Below are 25265 nucleotides of genomic sequence, written 5' to 3'. Positions count from 1 at the left end.
CAGATTTCCAAAGTTATTTTTTAACTCCCGGTCAATGACAACGACCACAACAAAGAAAAGAAAAGAAAAACAAAACCAAAAAATAATCACTGGAAAGAAAGCATGTGGTTTCAAGGAGTGAACCATTCAAGTGTAATGCAGTAGAGATACCTGATAGGATATTGACTGAAAAACGTTCAATCAGTACGGCAATTAGAAGGTCTCTTCTGGGCTTCCCTGGTGGCACAGTGGTTGAGAATCTGCCTGCCAATGCAGGGGACACGGGTTCGAGCCCTGGTCTGGGAAGATCCCACATGCTGCGGAGCGACTAGGCCCGTGAGCCACAATTACTGAGCCTGCGCGTCTGGAGCCTGTGCTCTGCAACAAGAGAGGCCGCGATAGTGAGAGGCCCGCGCACCGCGATGAAGAGTGGCCCCCACTTGCCGCAACTAGAGAAAAGCCCTCGCACAGAAACGAAGACCCAACACAGCTATAAATAAATAAATGAATAAATGAATGAATGAATGAATGTCTCTTCTTTGAAGAGTCATTTAGCTGTGCTCCCTCAACCTCCTTTCCACTTCAGCTCACTGCAGTCTGGCTCCTGAGGCTGCTACTCTACCAAAACTGCTCTAGTCAGCGACACTGACATTTATTTTGTGAAATCTAGCGAATGGTTCTCTCTTCTCATCTAGCTTGACTTCTCAGCAGTGGTGACCCCACAGTCTTCCAGTTTTGCTCCAACCTCTCTGGTTTAAGCCACCATTTCCTTTTGTGCCCCAGATGAAATGACTACAATAGCTTGTAAGTGACCGCTCTTTTTTTTTTTTTTTTTTTGGCCACTCGGCTTGCTGATCTTAGCTCACCAACCAGGGATGGAACCCAGGCCCCTTGGCAGGGAAAGCGCCAAGTCCTAACCACAGACCGCCAGGGAATTCACCGTAAGTGACCCTCTTAATCCTCCCTCAGCCCTGCTTCCCACTCCTGTTTACCTATAGAACTAGAAAGATCTTCCTCCAGTTTTTTTTCTTTTTTTTACACTGCTTGATCCTTCTTATCTTGCAGCTGTCAGTTCAAATGTCACCTTGAAAGTTATCCTCCCCTTACTTACTTCCTACTTTCAGTTTGTAACATATTATCACAGAACCATCTGTTTCCTTTAGTGCACCTCACATAATCTGAAATTATCGTATTCATTTTATTTATATATCATCTGTCTCATACCATTAAGATATACATTTGTCCAGAACTGGAACATTGCATCTCTTTTTCTCTGCTAGATCTCCAGTGCCTAAAAATAGTGTTTGGTGCAGAGCTGGCACTTATTTACCTGATGCATGAATGATGAGACTTAAAATGAATTGCATTGCAAATATTTGATATTTTAAGTTTGCACTTTTTTTTAAAAATAATTATTTATTTATTTATTTATGGCTGTGTTGGGTTTTCGTTTCTGTGCGAGGGCTTTCTCCAGTTGCGGCAAGCGGGGGCCACTCTTCATCGCGGTGCGCGGGCCTCTCACTATCGCGGCCTCTCTTGTTGCCGAGCACAGGCTCCAGACACGCAGGCTCAGTAATGGTGGCTCACGGGCCTAGTTGCTCCGCGGCATGCGGGATCCTCCCAGACCAGGGCTCGAACCCGTATCCCCTGCATTGGCAGGCAGATTCTCAACCACTGCGCCACCAGGGAAGCCCCAGGTTTGCACTTTTTTGAGACAGTGCTTTAAATATGATCTTTACAACAAAGGCGGATAAGTAACCCTATCAACCTATGCTATAGAGAAATCAAGGGATATGAGGACTAAGAAACCACCTTGGTGATCTGAAGTCAGTGGTGATATTTGAAAGATAATTGTGGAAGAACTGGAGGGAAGAGAGAAGCCAGAAGGCCAGGCTGAAAAAGATTAAAGTGAGAGGAGGGTGACGAATGAGAGACAGGGTATATAGATCTCTTTTAGGGAAAAACTTTAGCCGAGAAAGCACTTCAAGGAGATAACATGGTTGAGGCAGCAGTGCACAGGATCAATGTCTCAAGAAAAGGACAGAAGGCAGAGAGGGATCATTCTTTCACTCTAGGCAAAACCAGGCAAGTACTGTCACAACTCAGTGGAGACAGGAAAATATTTTACAAAGAAAAGGAAGGTGCATGCGTCCTATGTCTGTTGTGGGGCTGGTCTGAATTTGGTGGATGCCAATAATCTTCAAAAAGTGTGGCCATTCTCTGCTGGAAGATAATTTAAAACTCTCCAGTTAGAAAGTGCACAGCTCTTCTCAGGACACAGCTGAATGTCAGTAAATAACTTACCTTTATTCTGCTTCAGTTTTTGTCTAAGTTGGGGCCAAAGTTGTCCTCCAACCTTCATGAGTACAGGAGGCTTGATCAAAATAAATAGTGATAAAGCCCATCTGATAAAGCCATCTGAGTCAAACCTGTAGTCTAACAAAATTTATTAAGTTGCTGAAACAAGGAAAACCACCCACCAAAGGAACTGGGGGAGTTTAACTGGAAGAAAAAAAAACAAAAAGGAAGAGGGAGACATAGCATAGGATTTGGTGGAGTGTATTAATAGATAAGAATTAAGCAGGCTCAGGCCTGAGCTGTGAAGCCGACTCCAAGGTCATGTATCCTTGAAAACCATAAAGTTAAAATAAATGTGGAATGTTATATCTGAAAATTTCTTATTTGAAGCACTATGCCTGGGCTGGCAAAGTGTCAAAATGATCCCCAGGACTCAGCTCTGCCAGGCAGACTTGGGATGTTCCATTATTACTCATATGATTTCAAACAATAAAGCTTCTGAAAGTTTGTTTTTTGGAACAAGTTTTTTTAGCCTATGCCGTTTCATTAATCAACAAAAGCAGTTTTTACAGCTTCATAATTGGTATCTCTATGTGCTGAAATTCGGCTTAAATTTAACATTCAGCTTGAAGGCTACCTCCCTGAAGTGTTATTCAATTTCCCTTTGGTTGGGTTAAAGGCCTCTTTTATTTTCACCAACGATAACAATACTATGGGTATTATATGCTTTAATCATGTACCAGGCTCCACAGCTAAACGTTTGTTTATGCATCATCTCATTTGATCCTCACAACTCTTGAGATACGAGAAAACTCTTAGAAATTAACATGCCTACTGAATTTGCTTTTTCTATTACTGCATTTACTTTCATCCTGCTTTGCGATTCAGCGAGTTAATTTTCTTCCCCTAGTTTTTGTGGAATCAACCCTACATTCTTCTCTGTGAACACCACAGGCTTCCTACGTGGTAGATTCTCAATGAACGTGGAACTGAATCTCATACAGGACTTGTAACTCGCTTCCGTGATAACAAGTAAACTGGAACCTGCGCGTCCCTTGCGTCGTTCTGTCATCCCGGGTTTCGGGGAATCGCTTGAGCAGCACAGGAGCGGCGAGCTCCGCTGGGTTTGGGCGCCCTGACCACACCTTCCGCTCCCCAGACCCTAGCTGATAATTACCACTGAGCTCCAGCTGCCGCCGCTCCTTCCCGAGGGGGCGGGACTTCCTCTCTTCCTAAAGGAGCACTTCCGCCCAGAGCCGGAAGCTGCCCTGGGGCAAGACGCGAGACGGGGGCTGCCGCTCAGACCACCCTGGCGGACCGCAGGTAGGTGAGCTTCTTTGGGGTCTGGGGAGCGGAGGGAGCCGTGCGTTCCTGGCTGGCTCGTGACCGGTGCAGGCCTGCGAGGCTCTCGGTCTGTTTTGCCTTTAGAAACTTCCTAGGTGGCCGGGCGTTGCCTGCTTCCTGGGGCTTTGAGCGAACCCAGCTGCGCCGGGTCCAGAGGAGGCGTCCGTGGGGGCGAGCGGTGTTCCGGGCCGGGGCCCGCGGTGGGCGAGCGGGAGTGGTAGCCCCGCACTGCACTTCACAGAAAAGCCGTACTGACTTGGCACTCTGCAAGAGGTGAAACTGGCACAGGCGACCCACGACTTGGTGTCAGGTTAGAGAAACAGCCCTGACCGTCCAAATCCTTTAACATTTGTGATGCAGGAGAAATAACGTTAAGTAGGTGGAGAACGTTTACAGGTTTTACATATTACTCACTACCACCCGGGGACTGTTCTAGGTTGTGGGTGAGAATAGACTTCTCTTTTGTCTGAAGTTAATATATCCATGGCCATTGTCATTTGATACTTGGCTCAACTGTTTTCATCTTTTTAGGGTTTTTTTTGTAAATAACTTTTTTTTTTTTGCTGCGTTGGGTCTTTGTTGCTGTGCGCAGGCTTTCTCTAGTTGCAGCGAGCGGGGGCTACTCTTTGCGGAGCACGGGCTTCTCATTGCGGTGGCTTCTCTTGTTGCAGAGCACGAGCTCTAGGCGCGCGGGCTTCAGTAGTTGCGGCACGTGGGCTCAGTAGTTGTGGCTCGTGGGCTCTAGAGCACAGGCTCAGTAGTTGTGACTCACGGGGCTTAGTTGCTCCACGGCATGTGGGATCTTCCCGGACCAGGGCTTGAATCCGTGTCCCCTGCATTGGTAGGTGGATTCTTAACCACTGCGCCACCAGGGAAGTCCCTTTATGTATGCTTTTGTAACTAGCATATTGATGGGGAATTTTTTTTTCTTTTTTAAACCAAGCGGACAGTCTCTGCCTTTTGACTGGCAGGCTGATTGTACTTACATTCACTGTCATTACTGAGATATTTGTTGAGGCCTGTAAAACCTTCGGCGTCATCCTTGACCCATTTCTTTCTCACCACACGTGTAATCTATCAGCAGATCCAAGAACTCGGCCTTCAGAGTCTATCCAGACTCCCAAGCCCTTCTCAGCACCTTCCCTTATTCAAATTACAGTCATCTCTCGCCTGGATTTCTGCAGTAGCCACTTAAATAGTCTGCTTTTTCTTTTTTCAGTCTTTCCATCGCATGTAGAGTGATTCTTTTTTTAAAAAAAAATCAGATTATCTCCCTTCTCTCAAAAAATCCTCCACAGACTACCCATTTCACTAAGATTAAAATCCAGATTCTTTAGAGGGGCCGTCAAGGTTCTGTATGACCTGGCCCTTGCTTTCCCTCTGATCTCATCTCTGACTACTCTCCCCCTTTGCTCTATGTTGTTGCCTCGGGCACATCCTAACCTCAGGATGTTTACACTTGCAGTTCCTTCGTCAAAATGTCCACATGGTTTAATCCCTTACCTTCCTCCTGTTTTTTGTTTTTTTTTTTGAATATTACCTTCTCAGTGAGGTCTTCCCTGACATAGCCTTCCCTTACATTTCCGTTGTACTCTTTGCCCTTGTACTTATTACCATATGACCTGCCATGTGATTTATTCATTTTTCTGGTTCATTACTGTTTACCCCACTAGGATAGAAGTTTCATGAGAGCCGCTGTTTTTCTGTTTTGTTTACAGCTGTATCCCTAGTGCCTAAAACAATATTTGGCTTTTAGTGAGCTCTCCATAATATAATTGTTGAAAAAATGCATTTGGCCTTTTTTTTTTTTTTTTTTGCCATCTGATACTTTGTACTTTCTGTGCTTTTTCTTTCTCTTTTCTTGCCTTTTTTTGAATTGAGGTTTTGTCTTGTTTTCTCTCTTCACTTTTTCCCTTCTACTTGTTTGGAAGATATGTTACTCTATATACGTTACTTCTGTTCTTATAGTGGTTAACCTTTTAATTTATCTAATCAGAATCTTAACCTTGCAGAACAATATTGTCTTTACCTGTAAGCTACTGATTTTAACAGGCTTCCTGGATCATCTCAGTACTTATTTTCATAAGATGTAAACGTTCAACAATAAAACTAGTAGTTGTTATTATTTTCTGGTGGTTTTGATGTTTTTCCTTTTTGGTTTATTAAAGTAAATTTATCATACAGCTTAATAGAATATTTACTGTATACTTAGCAGTCCAAAGTTTATTTTTTTAAAAGTATATGATACTTTCCCTACCTTAGCATTTTGCTGGGAAATGTGCAAAAGAGTCCATTAGAAAATAACATGATAGACATTATTAAGTGTGAAATGAATATTGCCCAGAAAATAGGTAGAGGCTACCAGAAACGAGGGAATTTAACAGTTTGCTGGTTATTAGGAGCAGCTGGAATGAATTTGTGGAGGAGTGACTTGGGAAGATTTGGTGGTATTTGAAAGTGTGTAGAGAAAAGGCACTGATTGGTTCATTAATTTTATTATTTCTGCTTCATATAGTTGTATCATAAAAATTGTGGGTTTGGTGTGGATTTCAGTCATTGGTGTTTGAGAGAGAAGACATGTCTACAGCCTCTTCAGAAAGCCTAAGGCTTTTTGGAGGAGCTGCTTAAAATGATGAAACAATTCAGTGTGTGAGGGCCAAGGAACTACTACTGTGAGGATGTAGTAGAACTTGGACACAGGCTTTGACATTAGCTATGACGTGCATGGAGGACAGCAGGATATTATGCTAAGTGAAGTAAGCTGGTCACCAAAGAGAAATACTGTGTGCTTCCACTTCTGTGAGATATTTGGAGCAGTCCGGTTAGTAGAAATGGAAGGTGGGGTCTGGGAGAGGAGGCTATGGGTAGTTGTTTCAGGGGTAGAGACTTTCAGTTTTGCAAGACGGAAAAGTTTTGGTGATTGATTGCACAACAGTGTGAATGTATCTAATGCCACTGAACTGTACACTTAAAAATGGTTAAGGTGATAAATTTTATGGAATGTGTATTTTATGACAAATTTCTTTTTAAAAAGGACGGCAGGTGGGATTCTTTAAAATTGGGCTATTAAATACTCAGAAGTTGTTACATTTTAGATGGTCATTTAAAAGCAAATGACATTTTTTGCCCTTATATTTTCGCTTTCTTTAGTCTCCCATCATGAACCTCCAGAACGTCAGTGAAACCCTCTTACATTTCCCTACCTGGAAAGCTTGTTCTCTTAATTTCTGCTGCTCATTTCTGTCAGCTTAACCAGGGAATGGTTTCCACATGGAGTCCGCCTCACTCTTAACCCACCTGTTTCTTCTTCATCACTGAATTTGATCCTTACATTACTAATTATAGGTCTTAATTGTTTGCTGTTAGTTATCTCTTCTAATTAAACTCTGATTTCCTTATAAGTGCATGTCTTCTACTTGCTTATGTTCCTCATGACAGAGAAAGGTTAACGAATGTCAGGATTCACTGCTTGTAAGTTCCTGAGCCAGGATTACTGACTACAGTTCCTAATCTCAGTGAAGCCTGTTTCCTGTTGATGTTGAGTTTTCTACTTGACAGGTGTCAGTCTGTGAATGATAATTCAGACCTCGTGCCAATTATTTTGGTACAATTTAGAACAAGTATCAGAAAAGATTAAGCAAAATACATTTTTTTTTATACAGCAGGTTCTTATTAGTTAACCATTTTATACATATTAGTGTATGTATGTCAATCCCAATCTCCCAATTCATCCCACCCCCCCCTTTCCCGCTTTGGTGTCCATATGTTTGTTCTTTACAACTGTGTCTCTATTTCTGCCCTGCAAACCAGTTCATCTGTACCATTTCCCAGGTTCCACATATATGCGTTAATATACAATATTTGTTTTTCTCTTTCTGACTTACTTCACTCTGTATGACAGTCTCTAGGTCCATCCATGTGTCTACAAATGACCCAATTTCATTCCTTTTTATGGCTTAGTAATATTCCATTGTATATGTGTACCACATCTTCTTTATCTATTCGTCTGTCAATAGGCATTTAGGTTGCTTCCATGACCTGGCTATTGTAAATAGTGCTGCAATGAACATTGGGGTGCATGTGTCTTTTTGAATTATGGTTTTCTCTGGGTATATGCCCAGTAGTGAGATTGCTGGGTCATATGGTAATTCTATTTTTAGTTTTTTAAGGAACCTCCATGCTGTTCTCCATAGTGGCTGTATCAGTTTACATTCCCACCAACAGTGCAAGAGGGTTCTCTTTTCTCCACACCCTCTCCAGCATTTGTTGTTTGTAGATTTTCTGATGATGCCCATTCTAACTGGTGTGAGGTGATACCTCAGTGTAGTTTTGATTTGCATTTCTCTAATAATTAGTGACGTTGAGCAGCTTTTCATGTGCCTGTTGGCCATCTGTATGTCTTCTTTGGAGAAATGTCTATTAGGTCTTCTGCCCATTTTTGGATTGGGTTGTTTGTTTTTTTAATATTGAGCTGCATGGGCTGTTTATATATTTTGGAGATTAATCCTTTGTCCGTTGATTCGTTTACAAATATTTTCTCCCATTCTGAAGGTTATCTTTTTGTCTTGTTTGTAGTTGCCTTTGTTTGCAAAAGCTTTTAAGTTTCATTAGGTCCCATTTCTTTATTTTTGTTTTTATTTACATTATTTTAGGAGGTGGATCAAAAAAGATCTTGCTTTGATTTATGTCAAAGAGTGTTCTTCCTATGTTTTCCTCTAAGAGTTTTATAGTGTCTGGTCTTCATTTAGGTCTCTAATCCATTTTAAGTTTATTTATTTATTTATTTATTTAAAAACGTGATGATCCATTTATTTATTTATTTATTTATTTATTTATTTATGGCTGTGTTGGGTCTTCGTTTCTGTGTGAGGGCTTTCTCTAGTTACGGCAAGTGGGGGCCACTCTTCATCGCAGTGCGCCGGCCTCTCACTATCGCGGCCTCTCACTATCGCGGCCTCTCTTGTTGCGGAGCACAAGCTCCAGATGCGCAGGCTCAGTAATTGTGGCTCACGGGCCTAGTTGCTCCGTGGCATGTGGGATCTTCCCAGGCCAGGGCTCGAACCCGTGTCCCCTGCATTGGCAGGCAGACTCTCAACCACTGCGCCACCAGGGAAGCTCTTAAGTTTATTTTTGTTTATGATGTTAGGGAGTGTTCTAATTTCATTCTTTTACTTGTAGCTGTCCAGTTTTCCCAGCACCACTTATTGAAGAGACTGTCTTTTCTCCATTGTATATCCTTGCCTCCTGTGTCATAGATTAGTTGGCCATAGGAGCGTGGGTTTATCTCTGGGTTTTCTGTCCTGTTCCATTGATCTGTATTTCTGTTTTTGTGCCAGTACTATATAGTCTTGATGACTGTAGCTTTGTAGTATAGTCTGAAGTCATGGAGTCTGATTCTTCCAGCTCTGTTTTTATCCTTTAAGACTGCTTTGGCTATTCGGGGTCTTTTGTGTCTCCATACAAATTTTAAGATTTTTGTTCTAGTTTTGTAAAAAATGCCATTGGTAATTTGATAGGGATTGCACTGAATCTGTAGATTACTTTGGGTAGTATAGTCATTTTCACAATATTGATTTTTCCAATCCAAGAACATGGTATATCTCTCCATCTGTTTGTATCATCTTTAATTTTTTTCATCAGTGTCTTATAGTTTTCTGCATACAGGTCTTTTGTCTCCTTAGGTTTATTCCTAGGTATTTTATTTTTTTTGTTGCAGTGGTAAATAGTGTTTCCTTAACTTCTCTATCAGATTTTTCATCATTAATATATAGGAATGCAAGAGATTTCTGTGCATTAATTTTGTATCCTGCAACTTTACCAAATTCTTTGATTAGCTCTAGTAGTTTTCTGGTGGCATCCTTAGGATTCTCTATGTATAGTATCATGTCATCTGCAAACAATGACAGTTTAACTTCTTCTTTTCCAATTATATTTTATTTCTTTTTCTTTTCTGATTGCCATGGCTAGGACTTCCAAAACTATGTTGAATAATAGTGGTGAGAGTGGACATCCTTGTCTTGTTCCTGATCTTAGAGGAAATGCTTTCAGTTTTTCACCATTGAGAATGATGTTTGCTGTGAGTTTGTTGTATATGGCCTTTATTATGTTGAGGTAGGTTCCCTCTATGCCCACCTTCTAGAGGGTTTTTATCATAAATGGGTGTTGAATTTTGTCAAAAGCCTTTTCTGCATCTATTGAGAAGGTCATATGGTTTTTCTCCTTCAATTTGTTAATATGGTGTATCACATTGATTGATTTGTGTATATTGAAGAATCCTTGCATCCCTGGGATAAATCCCACCTGATCATGGTGTATGATCCTTTTAATGTGTTGTTGGATTCTGTTTGCTAGTATTTTGTTGAGGATTTTTGCATCTATATTCATCAGTGATATTGGTTTGTAATTTTCATTTTTTGTAGTATCTTTGTCTGGTTTAAGTATCAGGGTGATGGTGGCCTCATAGAATGAGTTTGGGAGTGTTCCTTCCTCTGCAAGTTTTTGGAAGAGTTTGAGAAGGATGGGTGTTAGCTCTTGTTCTAAATGTTTGATAGAATTCACCTGTGAAGCCATCTGGTCCTGGACTTTTGTTTGTTGGAAGATTTTTAATCACAGTTCCAATTTCATTACTTGTGATTGGTCTGTTCATATTTTCTATTTCTTCCTGGTTCAGTCTTGGAAGTTTATACCTTTCTAGGAATTTGTCCATTTCTTCCAGGTTGTCCATTTTATTGGTATAGAGTTGCTTGTAGTAGTCTCTTAGGATGCTTTGTATTTTTGTGGTGTGTGTTGTAGCTTCTCCTTTTTCGTTTCTAATTTTATTGATTTGAGTCCTCTCCCTCTTTTTCTTGATGAGTTTGGCTAATGGTTTATCAATTTTGTTTATCTTTTCAAAGAACCAGCTTTTAGTTCTATTGATCTTTGCTGTTGTTTTCTTTGTTTCCATTTCATTTATGTCTGCTCTGATCTTTATTTCTTTCCTTCTGCTAACTTTGGGTTTTGTTTGTTCTTCTTTCTCTAGTTCCTTTAGGTGTAACGTGATTGTTTATTTGAGATTTTTCTTGTTTCTTGACGTAGGCTTGTATTGCTGTAAACTTCCCCCTTAGAACTGCTTTTGCAGCATCCCATAGGTTTTGGATCGTCGTGTTTTCATTGTCATTTTTCTCTAGGTATTTTTTTATTTCCTCTTTGATTTCTTCAGTGATCTCTTGGTTATTTAGTAATGTATTGTTTAGCCTCCATGTATTTGTGTTTTTTTACTTGTTTTTCCCCTGTAATTGAATTTTAATCACATAGCATTGTGGTCAGAACAGATGCTTGATATGACTTCAACTTTCTTAAATTTACTGAGGCCTGATTTGTGATCCAAGATGTGATCTCTCCTGGAGAATGTTCCGTGTGCACTTGAGAAGAAAGTGTAATCTGTTTTTGGATGGAATGTCCTATAAATATCAATTAAATCTGTCTGGTCTGTTTTGTCACTTAAAGCTTATGTTTCCTTATTAATATTCTGTTTGGGTGATCTGTCCATTGGTGTGAGGTGTTAAAGTGCCCCACTATTGTTGTGTTACTGTCGATTTCCTCTTTTATAGCTGTTAGCAGTTGCCTTATGTATTGAGGTGCTCCTATGTTGGGTGCATATATACTTATAATTGTTATATCTTGTTCTTGGATTGATCCCTTGATCATTTTGTAGTGTCCTTCCTTGTCTCTTGTAATAGTCTTTATTTTAAAGTCTACTTTATCTGATATGAGTATTGGTACTCCGGCTTTCTTTTGATTTCCATTTGCATGGAATATCTTTTTCCAGCCCCTCGCTTTCAGTCTGTACGTGTCCCTAGGTCTGAAGTGGGCCTCTTGTAGACAGCATATATATGGGTCTTGTTTTTGTATCCATTCAGCGAGCTCACGTCTTTTGATTGGAGCATTTAATCCTTTCACGTTTAAGGTAATTATCAATATGTATGTTCCTATTACCATTTTCTTAATTGTTTTGGGTTTGTGTTTGTAGGTTCTTTTCTTCTCTTGTGTTTCTGGCTTAGAGAAGTTCCTTTAGCATTTGTTGTAGAGCTGGTTTGGTGGTGCTGAATTCTCTTAGCTTTTGCTTGTCTGTAAAGCTGGAAAACTTTTTTTCTAAAATTAATTCACAAAATGCCAGTGTTTTCACCTTTTCTGTTGTGCATCACACATCTTTTTTGATCCCTTGGATCCCTTGGTGGCTAAACAAAGTAGGAAACATGGGAACTGAATCTGTACCTACTGTTGGTTTAGGCTCACTGGGTTTAAACTTCCCCATGTCAGCTACCATTATTTTTTTTTAATTTAATTTTTTATTTTATATTATAGTTGATTTACAATGTTGTATTAGCTTCAGGTGTACAGCAAAGGATTCAGTTATACATATACATATATTTATTCTTTTTCAGGTTCTTTTCTCATATAGCTGTTACAGAATTTTAAGTAGTGTTCTCTATGCTATACAGTAGGTTGTTGTTGGTTATTTTATATATAGTAGTGTGTATATGTTAATCCCAGTCTCCCAATTTATCCCTCCCTCTGCCTTCCCCTCTGGTAACCATAAATTTATTTTTAGAGTCTGTAAGTTTGTTTCTGTTTTGTAAATAAGTTCATTTGTATCATTTTTTTTTTTTTAGAGTCCACATGTAAGTGATGTCATGTGGTATTTCTCTTTCTCTGTCTGACTTCACTTAGTAGGGTGATATCTAGGTCCATCCATGTTGCTGCAAATGGCATTACTTCATTTTTTTTTAATGGCTGAGTAATATTCCATTGTCTTTATGTACCATATCCTCTTTATCCATTCCTTTGTCGATGGATTTTTAGATTGCGTCCATGTCTCGGCTGTTGTAAATAGTGCTGCAGTGAACATTGGGGTGCATGTATCGTTTCGAATTATGGTTTTCTCCGGGTATATGCCCAGGAGTAGGATTGCTGGATCGTACGATACCTCTATTTTTAGTTTTTTAAGGAACCTCCATCCTGTTCTCTGTAGTGGCTGTACCAACTTAACGTTCCCACCAACACTGTAGGGGGATTCCCTTCTCTTCACACCCTGTCCAACATTTACTGTTTGTAGACTTTTTGATGATGGGCATTCTGATTGCTGTGAGGTGATAACCTCATTGTAGTTTTGATTTGCATTTCTCTAATAATTAGAGATGGTGAGCATCTTTTCATGTGCTTTTTGGCCATCTGTATGTTTTTGGAGAAATGTCTATTTAGATCTTCTGCCCAGTTTTTGATTGGGTTGTTCCCTTTTTTTTGATACTGAGCTGCATGAGCTGTTCATATGTTTTGGAGATCAATCCCTTGTTGGTTGCTTTGTTTGCAAATATTTTCTCCCATTCTGTGGGTTGTCTTTTCGTTTTGTTTATGGTTTCCTTTCTTGTGCAAAAGGTTTTAAGTTTCATTGGGTCCCATTTGTTTATTTTTGTTTTTATTTTCATTACTCTAGGAGGTGATTCCAAAAAGATACTTCTGTGATTTATGTCACAGTGTTCTGCCTATGTTTTCCTCTTAGAGTTTTATAGTATCCAGTGTTGTATTTAGGCCTTTAATCCATTTTGAGTTTATTTTTGTGTATGGTGTTAGAGAATGTTCTAGTTTCATTCTTTTGCATGTAGCTGTACAGTTTTCCCAGTACCACTTATTGAAGAGACTGTGTTTTCTCCATTGTATATTCTTGCCTCCTTTGTTGTATTGTCGCAATAGAGTAATTGACCATAGGTTTGTGGGTTTATTTATGGGCTTTCTATGCTGTTCTGTTCTATATTTCTGTCTTTATGCCAGTACCATACTGTTTTGATTACTGTAGCTTTGTAGCATTGTCTGAAGTCAGGGAGCCTGATTCTTCCAGCTCCTTTTTTCTTTCTCAGGATTGCTTTGGCTGTTCAGAGTCTTTTGTGTTTCCATACGAATTTCAAATTTTTTTGTTCTAGTTCTGTGAAAGGTGCCATTGGTAATTTGATAGGAATGGCATTGAATCTGTAGATTCCCTTGGGTATTGTAGTCATTTTGACAATATTGATTCTTCCAATCCAAGAACATGGTATATTTTTTTATCTGTTTGTGTCATCTTTAATTTCTTTTTTTCTCTCCCTCATCTTCAGTTTCTTTCATCACCATCTTGTAATTTTTGGAGTACAGGTCTTTTGTCTCCTCAGGTAGGCTTATTCCTAGGTATTTTATTCTTTTTGATGCGATGGTAAATTGGATGGTTTCCTTAATTTCTCTTTCTCATCTTTCATTGTTAGTGTGTAGAAATACAACAGATTTCTGTGTATTAAGTTAGTTTCTTTTTTTGTTTGTTTTGTTTTGGGCCGTGGTGTACACCCTGCAGGATCTTAGCTTCCCTGACCAGGGATTGAACCCGTGCCCCCAGCAGTGGAAGTGCGGCATCTTAACCACTGGAGCACCAGGGAAGTCCCTTTGTGTATTAATTTTGTATCCTGCAACTTTACCAAATTCATTGATTAGCTCTAGTAGTTTTCTGGTAGCATCTTTAGGATTTTCTATGTATAGTATCATGTCATCTGCAAAGAGTGACAGTTTTACTTCTCTTTTCCAATTTGGATTCCTTTTATTTCTTTTTCTTCTCTGATTGCCATGGCTAGGACTTTGAAAACTGTGTTGGCTAAAAGTGGAGAGAATGGGTATCCTTGTCTTGTTCCTAATCTTAGAGGAAATGCTTTCAGTTTTTCACCATTGAGAATGATGTTTGCTGTGGGTTTGTCATATATGGCCTTTATTATGTTGAGGTAGTTTCCCTCTGTGCTCACTTTCTGTAGATTTTTCATCATAAATAGGTGTTGAATTTTGTCAAAAAGTTTTTCTGCATCTATTGAGATTATCGTAAATTTTTTATTCTTCGATTTGTTAATGTGGTGTATTACCCTGATTGATTTGCGGATGTTGAAAAATCCTTGCACCCCTGGGGTAAATCCCACTTGATCATGGTGTATGATAATTTTAATGAATTGTTGGGTTCAGTTTGCCAGTATTTTGTTGAGGATTTTTGCGTCTACGTTCATCAGTGATGTGGGCCTCTAATTTTCTTTTTTTGTGGTATCTTTGTCTGGTTTTGGTATCAGGGTAATGGTGCCTCATAGAATGAGTTTGGAAGTATTCCTTCCTCTGCAGTTTTTTGAAAGAATTTCAGAAGATAGGTGTTAACTCTTCTCTGAATGTTTGATAGAATTTGTCTGTGAAGCCATCTGGCCCTGGACTTTTGTTTGTTGGAAGTTTTTAAATCACAGTTTCAATTTCAGTACTTGTGATAGGTCTGTTCATATTTTCTATTTTTTACTGGTTCAGTCTTGGAAGATTGTACCTTCCTAAGATTTTGTCCATTTCTTCTTAGTTGTCCATTTTATTGGCATATAGTTGCTTGTAGTAGTCTGTCATGATCCTTTGTATTTCTGTGGTGTCAGCTGTTATTTCTCCATTTTCATTTCTAATTTTATTGATTTGAGCCCTCTCTCTTTTTTTCCTGATGAGTCTGGCTAAAGGGTCTCAATTTTGTTTATCTTTCCAAAGAACTAGCTTTTAGTGTCATTTATCTTTTCTATTGTTTTCCTTATCCCTATTTCATTTATTTCTGCTCAGATCTTTAGGGTTTCTTTCCTTCTACTAATTTTAGGTTTTGTTTCTTCTTTCTCTAGTTGCTTTAGGTGTATCCCATAGGTTTTGGATCATTGGGGTTTTGTTTTCATGTGTCTCTAGGTATTTTTTTATTTCCTCTTTGATTTCTTCAGTGATCCACTGGTTGTTTAGTAGCATATTGTTTAGCTTCAGTGTGTTTGTGTGTTTTACAGTTTTTTTTTTCTTGTAGTTGATTTCTAATCTCATATTCATTGTGGTTGGAAAAGATGCTTGATATGATTTCAGTTTTGTTAAATTTACCAAGGCTTGCATTGTGGCCCAGCATGTGATCAATCCTGGAGAATGTTCTGTGTGCACTTGAATGTGTATTCTGCTGCTTTGGGATGGAATGCTCTATAAATATCATTTAAGTCCATCTGGTCAGATGTGTCATTTAAGGCCTGTGTTTCCTTATTGATTTTCTGTCTGGATGATCTGTCCATTGATGTAAGTGGGGTGTTAAGGTCCCTGACTATTATTGTGTTATGGTTGATTTCTCCTTTTATGGCTGTTAGCATTTGCCTTATGTATTGAGGTGCTCCTGTGTTGGTTGCATATATACTTATAATTGTTATATTTTGTTCTTAGATTGACCCATTGATCATTATGTAGTGTCCTTCTTTGTCTCTTGTAATAGTCTTTATTTTAAAGTTTATTTTGTCTGATATGAGTATTGCTACTCCAGATTTCTTTTGATTTCCATTTGCATGGAAAATCTTTTTCCATCTCCTCACTTTGTTTGTATGTGTCCCTAGGTCTGAAGTTGGTGTCTTGTAGACAGCATATATAAGGGTCTTGTTTTTGTGTTCATTCAGCCACTCTATGTCTTTTGGTTGGAGCATTTATCCGTTTTCGTTGATTATTGATACATATATTCTTATTGCCATTTTGTTCATTGTTTTGGATTTGTTTTTGTAGGTCTTTTTTCTTCCTCTTTTTTTCTTTTGTGATTTGATGACTAACTTTAGAGTTGTTTTTGGATTCCTTTCTCTTAATCTTTTTGTTTTTTTTTTTTAAATTTTGGCAATGGCTTTATTTTATTTATTTTTTTGCCTGTGCCGCGCGGCATGTGGGATCTTAGTTCCCAGACCAGGGATCGAACCCACACCCCCTGCAGTGGATCACAGAGTCTTAACCACTGGACTGTCAGGGAAGTTCTCCTTTTTCTTCTTTGTGTGTATATATTGTAAAATTTCAGATTGTGGTTACCACGAGGTTTTTTGGTTTTGGTTTTGGTTTTCTTTGGCCACACTGCATGGCTTGTGGGATCTTAGTTCCCTGACCAGGGATCAAACCTGGGCCCTCTGCAGTGGAAGTGCATAGTACTAACCGCTGGACCACCAGTGAATTCCCACCATGAGGTTTTGATATAGCAGTCTGTACATATACAAGAGTGTTTTAAGTTGCGGTCTCTTAATTTCAAATGTGTTTCCAGCATTATGCATTTGTAGTCTTCTCACTGTTGCTGGTTTTGATACCATGTTTGTGTGTGGATGATTTCCTACATTTTCTGTAGGTTTGCTTTTACCGGTGAACTTTCCTGTTTGTAATTTTCTTGTTTCTGGTTGTGGCATTTTGTTTTCCTGCTGGAGAAGTTCCTTTAGCGTTTGTTGTAAAGCTGGTTTGGTTGTGCTGAATTCTCTAGCTTTTGCTTGTCTGTAAAGCTTTTGATTTCTCTGTCAAACCTGAACAAGAGCCTTGCTGGGTAGAGTATTCTTGGTTGTAGGTTTTTCCCTTTTCCCTTTTATCACTTTAAATATATTGTGCAACTCCTTTCTGGCATGCAGAGTTTCTGCTGAAAAATCAGCTGATAACCTTACGGGGATTCCCCTGTATGTTATTTGTTGTTTTTCCCTTGTTGCTTTTAATATTTTCTCTTTGTTTTTAATTTTTGTTAATTTGATTAATACGTGTCTCAGTGTGTACCTCCTTGGGTTAGTCCTATATGGGACTCTTCACGTTTCCTGGACTTGAGTGAATGTTTCCTTTCCCACATTAGGGAATTTTTCAGCTATTACCTCTTCAAATATTTTCTCAGGCCCTTTCTGTCTCTCTTCTCTTCCTGGGACTCCTATGATGCGAATGTTGGTGCATTTAATGTTGTCCCAGAGGTCTCTTAGACTGTCCTCATTTCTTTTCATTCTTTTTCCTTTTCTTTTTTTAAAAAATATTTATTTATTTGGTTGCACTGGGTCTTAGTTGCGGCATGCGGGTTCTTGGTTGTAGTACGTGGGGTCTTTGTTGTGGCATGAGGGATCTTTTTAGTTGTGGCATGTGGAGTGTTTTTTTTTTTTCAGTTGCAACACGTGGGATCTTCGTTGTTGCTTGCGGGGTCTTTAGTTGTGGCATGCCAGCTCTTCGTTGCAGTATGCAGGATCTAGTTCCCTGACCAGGGATTGAACCTGGGGCCCCTGCGTTGGGAGCATGTAGTGTTAACCACTGGACCACCAAGGGAGTCCCTCATTCTTTTTTCTTTATTCTGTTCCGTGGCAGTGATTTCCAGCAATCTGTCTTCCAGGTCACTTACTTGTTCTTCTGTCTCTTTTTTTCTGCTATTGATTCCCTCTGGTGTATTTTTCATTTCAGTTATTTTACTGTTCATCTCTGTTTGTTCTTTAAAGTTTTTAGCTCTTTATTAAACATTTCTTGTATCCTCTCAGTCTGTGCCCCGAGTCTTTTTCTGAGATCTTGGATCATCTTTACTATCAGTACACTGAATTCTTTTTCACGTAGGTTGCCTTTCTCCTCTTCACTTAGTTGTTCTTCTGGGGTTTTATTTTGTTCCTTCGTCTGGAACATATTTCTGTGCTTTCTCATTTTGTCTGCCTTTCTGTGTTTGTTGTCTCTGTTCCTCAGGCTGCAGGATCATAATTCTTCTTGGTTCTGGTGTCTGCCTCCTTGTGAGTAAGTTGGTCCAGGGGCTTGTGCAGGCTTCCTGGTGGGAGGGACTTGTGTTTGCCCAGTGGTGGGTGGAGCTGGGTCTTGTCCCTGCAGTGGGTAGGGCCGTCTCAAGTGGTGTGTTTATAGGCGGCTGTTGGCTCAGGTCAGCTTTAGGCAGCCTGTCTGCTGATGTGTGGGGCTTTGTTCCCACCTTGTTGGTTGTTTGTCCTGAGGTGTCCCAGCACTGGAGCCTGGAGACTTACGGGTGGGGCCAGGTCTCAGGGCGAAAATGGCGACCTCTGGGAGAGCTCACGCTGGCTGGTGAGTATTCCCTGGGCATCAGTGGCCAGTGCCCTTGCCCCCACAGTGAACCACAGCCGCCCTCGCCTCCCCAGGAGACCCTGCAAGACCCAGAGGTAGGTCTGGCCTAAGCTTCTCTGGAGTCACTGCTTTGCCCTGGGTCCCAGTGCATGTGAAAACTTGTATGTGCCTTACAAGAGTGGAGTCTTTGTTTTCCCCAGTCCTGTGGAGCTCATGCAGTAAAGCCCCTCCGGCCTTCAAAGCGAAATGCTCTGGGGTCTCCTCCTCTTGATGCCTGACCCCCAGGCTGGAGAGCTTGACATGGGGTTCAGAACTCTCACTCCTGTGGGAAAACGTCTGTGATATATTATTTTCCAGTCTGTGGATCGCCCACCCGGCAGGTATGGGATTTTGATTATATTTTGAAAGTGCCCCTTCTACCGTCTCGTTGTGGCTTCTTCTTTGTATTTGGGTGTAGAATATCTTTTTCGTTAGGTTCAAGTTTTTTTTTTTTGTCAATGGTTGTTCAGCAGTTAGTTGTCATTTTGGTGTTTTCGTGAGACAAGGTGGGCTCAGGTTCTTTTACTCCGCCGTCTTGTTTTCAACCTCAGCTACTGTTATTTTGAACTTGTATTTCTTTTGATTTGTGGAATTTTTTCCTTTATTTAAATATAGAATCTGACCACTTCTACGAGGTACCTAGAATAGTCAAATTCATAGACTCAGAAAGTACACTGGTAGATGCCAGAGGCCGGGGGGCGGGGAGGGGAAATGGGGAATTAGTGTTTAATGGGGATAGAGTTTCAGTTTAGGAAGGTGAAGAATTCGGGATATGGATGATGATGAGTGTTGCACAACAGTGTGAATGTACTTAGTGCTGCTGAACTGTACAGTTAAATATGGTTAAAGTAGTATGTTTTATATTATGTGACTTTTACCACAATAAAACAACATAAAAAAATATGTGGAGTCTGAGTCATGATCTTATATGACTAACATGTTTACTATATGTTGAACAATTCTATGTATAGTAATTCATTTAATTCCTACAACAGCCCTGTGGTCTTAATATTATCTACATTTTACAGATGGGGAAACGTAGACAGAGGTTAAATTGTCCAGTCTCCCATAGCTAGCATGTAGTTGAAGAGGTAGAATTTCTCTCCAGACCACTGGCTGCATATAATGTCCATATAACATTAAATAGGAAAGAATATGACCTAAATTCTTACTTATTTTTCAGAATTCTTTCAGTTGCAGGAGAAAGAATCCCAGGTCAAACTGATGTAAACAAAAGAAGGAATTTCATGGTTCAATTAACTGGGCTAATGAAAGGCTTTAGGCATAGCTGGGTCAACTCTGCTTTTTTATTTGGCCTTGACAAGTTTTTTCTGAAAATAAAAAACACACATAGTGGCAAAGGTGTTCCTCAGCTATTCTAGGTTTAAGTGGTCCTTTTGTTTTAAGATTTTGGGAAAGAGAAAGACCTCTCTTCAAGGGTCCATGTTGTTGACCTAAAACAAGTGGACTGCCAGTTATCTCTCCAGCAAAGATGGGTATATTTGGGATCAGGAGAGAATTGCAGTTCAGGTTTGCAGCCATGGTGGGCCACATGCAAGTCTCCACATGGCAAGGGAAGGAGAAGGCTTTTATAGAGCGAAAAGGAAGTTGGGAGGGCTAAGTAAACAGTGTCCATGGTTTTCCGTTGGCTGTGGACTTTCAGGGAAAGGAGTCTTTCCTCCTATTGGGCTCTGCTAGGGTTGCAGGGCATGAGAGCTCCCCGTTTCTGGTCTCCTGACTATTTAACTGAGGTTTCTGTTTATTAATTTTTTTCATTGTCATTTCCTAAAAGATTGGTTCTGTTTGGGTTAGGGTCTTCACACATGGACCAGTTGCTGTATGCAAGGAAACGGGGTTGAAGAGTCATCACATTGGTCATCCTGGGTCATGTGTCTACTCCTGTAGTGGGGGAATGGTAGCCCACTGGACAGAGAAAGTGCACTTCCCAAAAGGGGATGATGCTGGGCTGAAAGGTGCAGAAAGTAGGGAGAACCATTTTGGCAGCATAGGGGCAACTCTTGCTCTTTGTTTACTTGCCTTTCCCAAGTTAAGATTCTTCCACTCTTAAAAAATAACACAGTAGGGGCTTCCTGGTGGCACAGTGGTTAAGAATCTGCCTGCCAATGCAGGGGACATGGGTTCAAGCCCTGGTCCTGGAAGATCCCACATGCCGCGGAGCAGCTAAGCCCGTGTGCCACAACTACTGAGCCTGCACTCTAGAGCCCATGAGCCACAACTACTAAAGCCCGCGCACCTAGAGCCTGTGCTCCGCAACAAGAGAAGCCACTGCAATGAGAAGCCCGCTCGCCCCAACTAGAGAAAGCCCACGCGCAGCAACGAAGACCCAACACAGCCAGAAATAAAAATAAAGTAAATAAATTTATGAAAAGAAAATAATCTTACTTTTTATAAAAACCCACAGTTATATTTGAGAAATTATTAAAATTTTGAATAAATATTGTGCAGTTAAGATAAGGAAAATGAAAGTACTTTGTACAGTGCTGTAATTTATTTTCAATCATATGCTTTGTTATTGATGCTGGAGACTCACCACTAAATTCCTCTCATGTCCTCCAGTTTTCTTAATTGATTCTTTATTTAGAATAGAGACCTCTTAGCAGTCTAATGAAGGCTGTGAACTCCTTAGAATGTTTTCAAATACAGAAAAACAGGATTTCAAATGAAATCATTTACGTGGAATAAAGTTAACAAAATACTTTTAAAATTGTAATATAATAATATGTGAGTTTCTTTCCTTCTTTTTTTTTTTTTGGCCACACTGCATGGCATGCAGGATCTTAGTTCCCCAACCAGGGATTGAACCCATGCCCCTGCAGTAGAAGCACGGAGTCTTAACCATTGGACTACCAGGGAAGTCCTTCTTTTTTTAAATGGTGTGTGTTTCTTTATTAATATGTTAAATAACAGTCTAGTGGCAGGTCTAATAAATATTGTAATTTTGAAGTGGTGATGAACGGAACGTTTATTTTGAGATATCTGTAACGGCTGTAGTGTTACATAAATACTTGTGATCACCGGTGCTGCTAATCCACCTGATTTTTTTTTTCTTATTTTTATAATTTAGGAAATGCTAAATTTCAGTTAGAAGTTAGTGAAAAATCTTCAGTTTGGAGATACCTTGAGAGTCTATGGACCTCAGGTAGAGAACACATTGCTTAGACTCTGTATGCGTAATCAGCCTAGCACTCCAACTTCCTGATCCCACTTTGCTCTTAATAGTTACCTCTGATCCCCAGTCTCATGACTTGTATTATGTTTCTTTGACCAGCCTTCCTAGAGACAGGCTTTGGGTTTCTGAGAATCATCCACCTGGACTGTCTATTATTGTGTTCTCCCCACTTTTGGGGAGAGTCATCTATGTTTTCTTGAATCCATTGAAGCCAGATAATTAACCTTGACCACCCTCCAATCTGAATTTCTGGTGGTCATGACTTAACCACTGAGATATATTCCCTCCCACATTTTATTCCTAATAAACATGTATAGTAACTCAGATCCTGACCTCTCTTCTCCTTTCTTGTCTTCCCAGATAATGATCAGCTTCATTCTGCCTCTCAGAGGCACTGGGAAAAATAGTTTTCAATAAGAATCAAGAAAACTTGATTGAGAAGAATGGATGCTAACATTTTATGGAGAGGGAAAAAGTTGCCCATGAAACATTGAATTAGACGCTGTTGGGAAGAGAGAGTGCGATAGATAACCAAAGCCCTGGAAGAAATAGCCCCAAATTTTTATTTAGGAAGAGATATTGTGGCAAAAGCACAGTAACTGAACTTGTGGTTTCAGTGGTCCTTGCTAGGAAGATATATGCAGTACTGTGAACATCACTAAAATTTGCTGGGATAGACTCATTATTTGAATGGAAATATATGTCTTTGTTCAAAACAATCCAGTATAAGATTTGTGAGAATGATAGTGGATATCAGGAATATACATATACTTGTTCGGAGCCAAGAGTTTTGGCATTAGAGTGGAAAACATGAATGACAAAAGGAGAAAGAAGTAGAAGAGATCTATGGATCATGCTGTAGATCATTTGGTAAGAAGGAGAATAAGGTTGTTGCTCCCCTAATACAGATTATAAAAGTGGCACAGAACTGTAATATTAACAGCCAAGGAGTTATTTGCTTGGACATATTGAAAGATAATTGGAGTCCAGCACTAGCTGTTTCTGAAGTCCTTTCTATCTGCTCACTTCTTACAGACTGTAATCCTGCCGACCCCTTGGTGGGAAGTATTGTCTCTCAGTATATGACCAACAGAGCAGAACATGAAAGAATGGCCAGACAGTGGGCCAAGAGATACACTACATAAATTGGGTTTTCACAACTCTTTTTTAAAAAAATATTTATTTATTTAGGCTGTGCTGGGTCTTACTTGCGGCATGTAGGATCTTTGTTGCGGCACGTAGGATCTTTGTTGCGGCATGCGGGATCTTTAGTTGCAGCATGCGGACTCTTAGTTGAGACATGCAGGATCTTTTAGTTGCAGCATGCGGACTTCATAGTTGTGGCATGCGAACTTTTAGTTGTGGCATGCATGCAGGATGTAGTTCCCTGACCAGGGTTCGAACTGGGGCCCCCTGCATTGGGAGCATAGAGTCTTACCCACTGGACCACGAGGGAAGTCCCGGTTTTCACAACTCTTTACGTTATTTGTCTGTCACAGAGCTGCTTATGATTTTGAAGGGGTGGGGGAGGGTGGGAGTTAGTAAAGAGTAGGGTATTTCTTTTTTTTTTTTTTTCCATAACAGGGCCTCTGTCTCCATTTCCAGCCTGTGCCCCTCTATTTTCTTGTACCCTCTGTTCTAGCCAAACTCAACTCTGTTCCCTGGACATGTCCTACACTTTATTCCCTTTTACTTTTTTTTTTTAAGGTTAGCTATTTGAATTTATTTATTTATTTATTTATTTTTGGCTGTTGTGAGTCTTCGTTTCTGTGCGAGGGCTTTCTCCAGTTGCGGCGAGCGGAGGCCACTCTTCATCGCGGTGCGCGGTTGCGGCCTCTCTTGTTGCAGAGCACAGGCTCCAGACGCACAGGCTCAGTAGTTGTGGCTCACGGGCCTAGTTGCTCAATGGCATGTGGGATCTTCCCAGATCAGGGCTTGAACCCGTGTCCCCTGCATTGGCAGGCAGATTCTCAACCACTGTGCCACCAGGGAAGCCCCAAGAATAGGGTATTTCTATAACAGATATTATTCAGTGTTATTTCCTAGGATTTTGTTGTAACTTAAGGTATTTTGCTACAGTAGATAGAATTGGTAATAACAACTGTTAAAACTGTCATTAGTTTTGCAATATTAGCTGAAATGCAGTACAGAGAAGAATAGACATTTGGGTTCACTTTCTTGTCTGTAAATTTAAAACAGCTTAATTTTGTATAGGTTACCCACATGGCCTTTTATGTAAAGTCTTTCCAAGACTACACAGCTTTTTGTTTTAAAAAATTAGAACTTGTTTTCCCTTCTTGGAAGGGAACATTGATATTTAACAGCTTTTTTTTGGCTGGCTCCGTGCGGCATGTGGGATCTTAGTTCCCTGACCAGGGATCGAACCCGTGCCCCCTGCAGTGGAAGCGCAGAGTGTTAACCACCGGACCGCCAGGGAAGTCCCAATACTTAACCGCTCTTAGAGACTTTCATCTCATATATTAAAATGGACACGTGGCTATAAGACACCATATAGGAAATGAGTATTTTTTTTTTTAATTAATTTATTTATGGCTGTGTTGGGTCTTCGTTTCTATGCGAGTGCTTCCTCTAGTTGCGGCAAGTGGGGACCACTCTTCATCGCGGTGTGCGGGCCTCTCACTGTCGCGGCCTCTCTTGTTGCGGAGCACAGGCTCCAGACGCGCAGGCTCAGTAGTTGTGGCTCACGGGCCTAGTTGCTCCGCGGCATGTGGGATCTTCCCAGACCAGGGCTCGAACCCGTGTCCCCTGCATTGGCAGGCAGATTCTCAACCACTGCGCCACCAGGGAAGCCCCAGGAAATGAGTATTTATGTATTTTATTTTATATGCAAATCTACTTTATTGTGAAAAGATAGAGGTTTGAATCAGGACTCGTGAAAACCTGTAGTAAAATACCTTAAGCTGTTAACTGTAAGGCGTGGAATAGGAGTTGCTCACTGGATTGGTTCTGTGTCGTGGACTAAAGTCTGCATTTGTTACTGTGCTAATAAACAAATATTAAAACAAACAAACAAGTGGCACAAAAATAAGACAGAGTTGTGATGGAAGATTTCAACTATCTTAAGTTCTGCTAGAGGCCCATTCCTTTCTAGGGACAAGATCTAATTTTTTTTTTTTCCTGACCATTTAAATTCCTTGGAAGAAACAAAATGAGAGGAAAGATTACTTTGGTTTGAAATCTCATTAACAAGGAGGAAGAAACAGGTGAAGTAGAAGATCCTGAAATATTGTGGGAAAAGAAACTCTACTATTTTTTTTTTAATTAATTAATTTATTTTTGGCTGTGTTGAGTCTTCGTTGCTGCATGCGGGCTTTCTCTAGTTGGGGCGAGCGGGGGCTACTCTTCATTGCAGGCACATGCTTCTCATTGCGGTGGCTTCTTTTGTTTCAGAGCACGGGCTCTAGGTGTGCAGGCTTCAGTAGTTGTGACACAGGGGCTCAGTAGTTGTGGCTCACAGTATCTAGAGCACAAGCTCAGTAGTTGTCATGCACAGGTTTAGTTGCTCCACGGCATGTGGGATCTTCCTGGCCCAGGG

The 25265-nt window shown here is 40.3% G+C and overlaps 1 protein-coding gene across 3 annotated transcripts in view; it reads left to right on the top strand.

The window, feature by feature from the left end:
* The first annotated feature begins 3523 nt into the window (after positions 1–3523).
* Positions 3524–25265, top strand: part of TBCE (tubulin folding cofactor E) — a 109864-nt gene continuing 88122 nt past the window's right edge. Inside the window, exon 1 of one of the 3 annotated variants that reach the window (XM_036827929.1) lies at positions 3524–3600. The gene's annotated coding sequence lies outside the window, so the exon portion shown is untranslated. Of the gene's footprint in view, positions 3605–3786; positions 3932–25265 lie in introns of those variants that run through there. The other 2 variants (XM_036827928.1, XM_036827930.1) reach the window with 2 other exon arrangements.

This window comes from Balaenoptera musculus, chromosome 16, assembly GCF_009873245.2.
Source record: "Balaenoptera musculus isolate JJ_BM4_2016_0621 chromosome 16, mBalMus1.pri.v3, whole genome shotgun sequence".
Lineage (NCBI taxonomy): Eukaryota > Metazoa > Chordata > Mammalia > Artiodactyla > Balaenopteridae > Balaenoptera > Balaenoptera musculus.
This window is presented reverse-complemented; position numbering and strand designations above follow the sequence as displayed.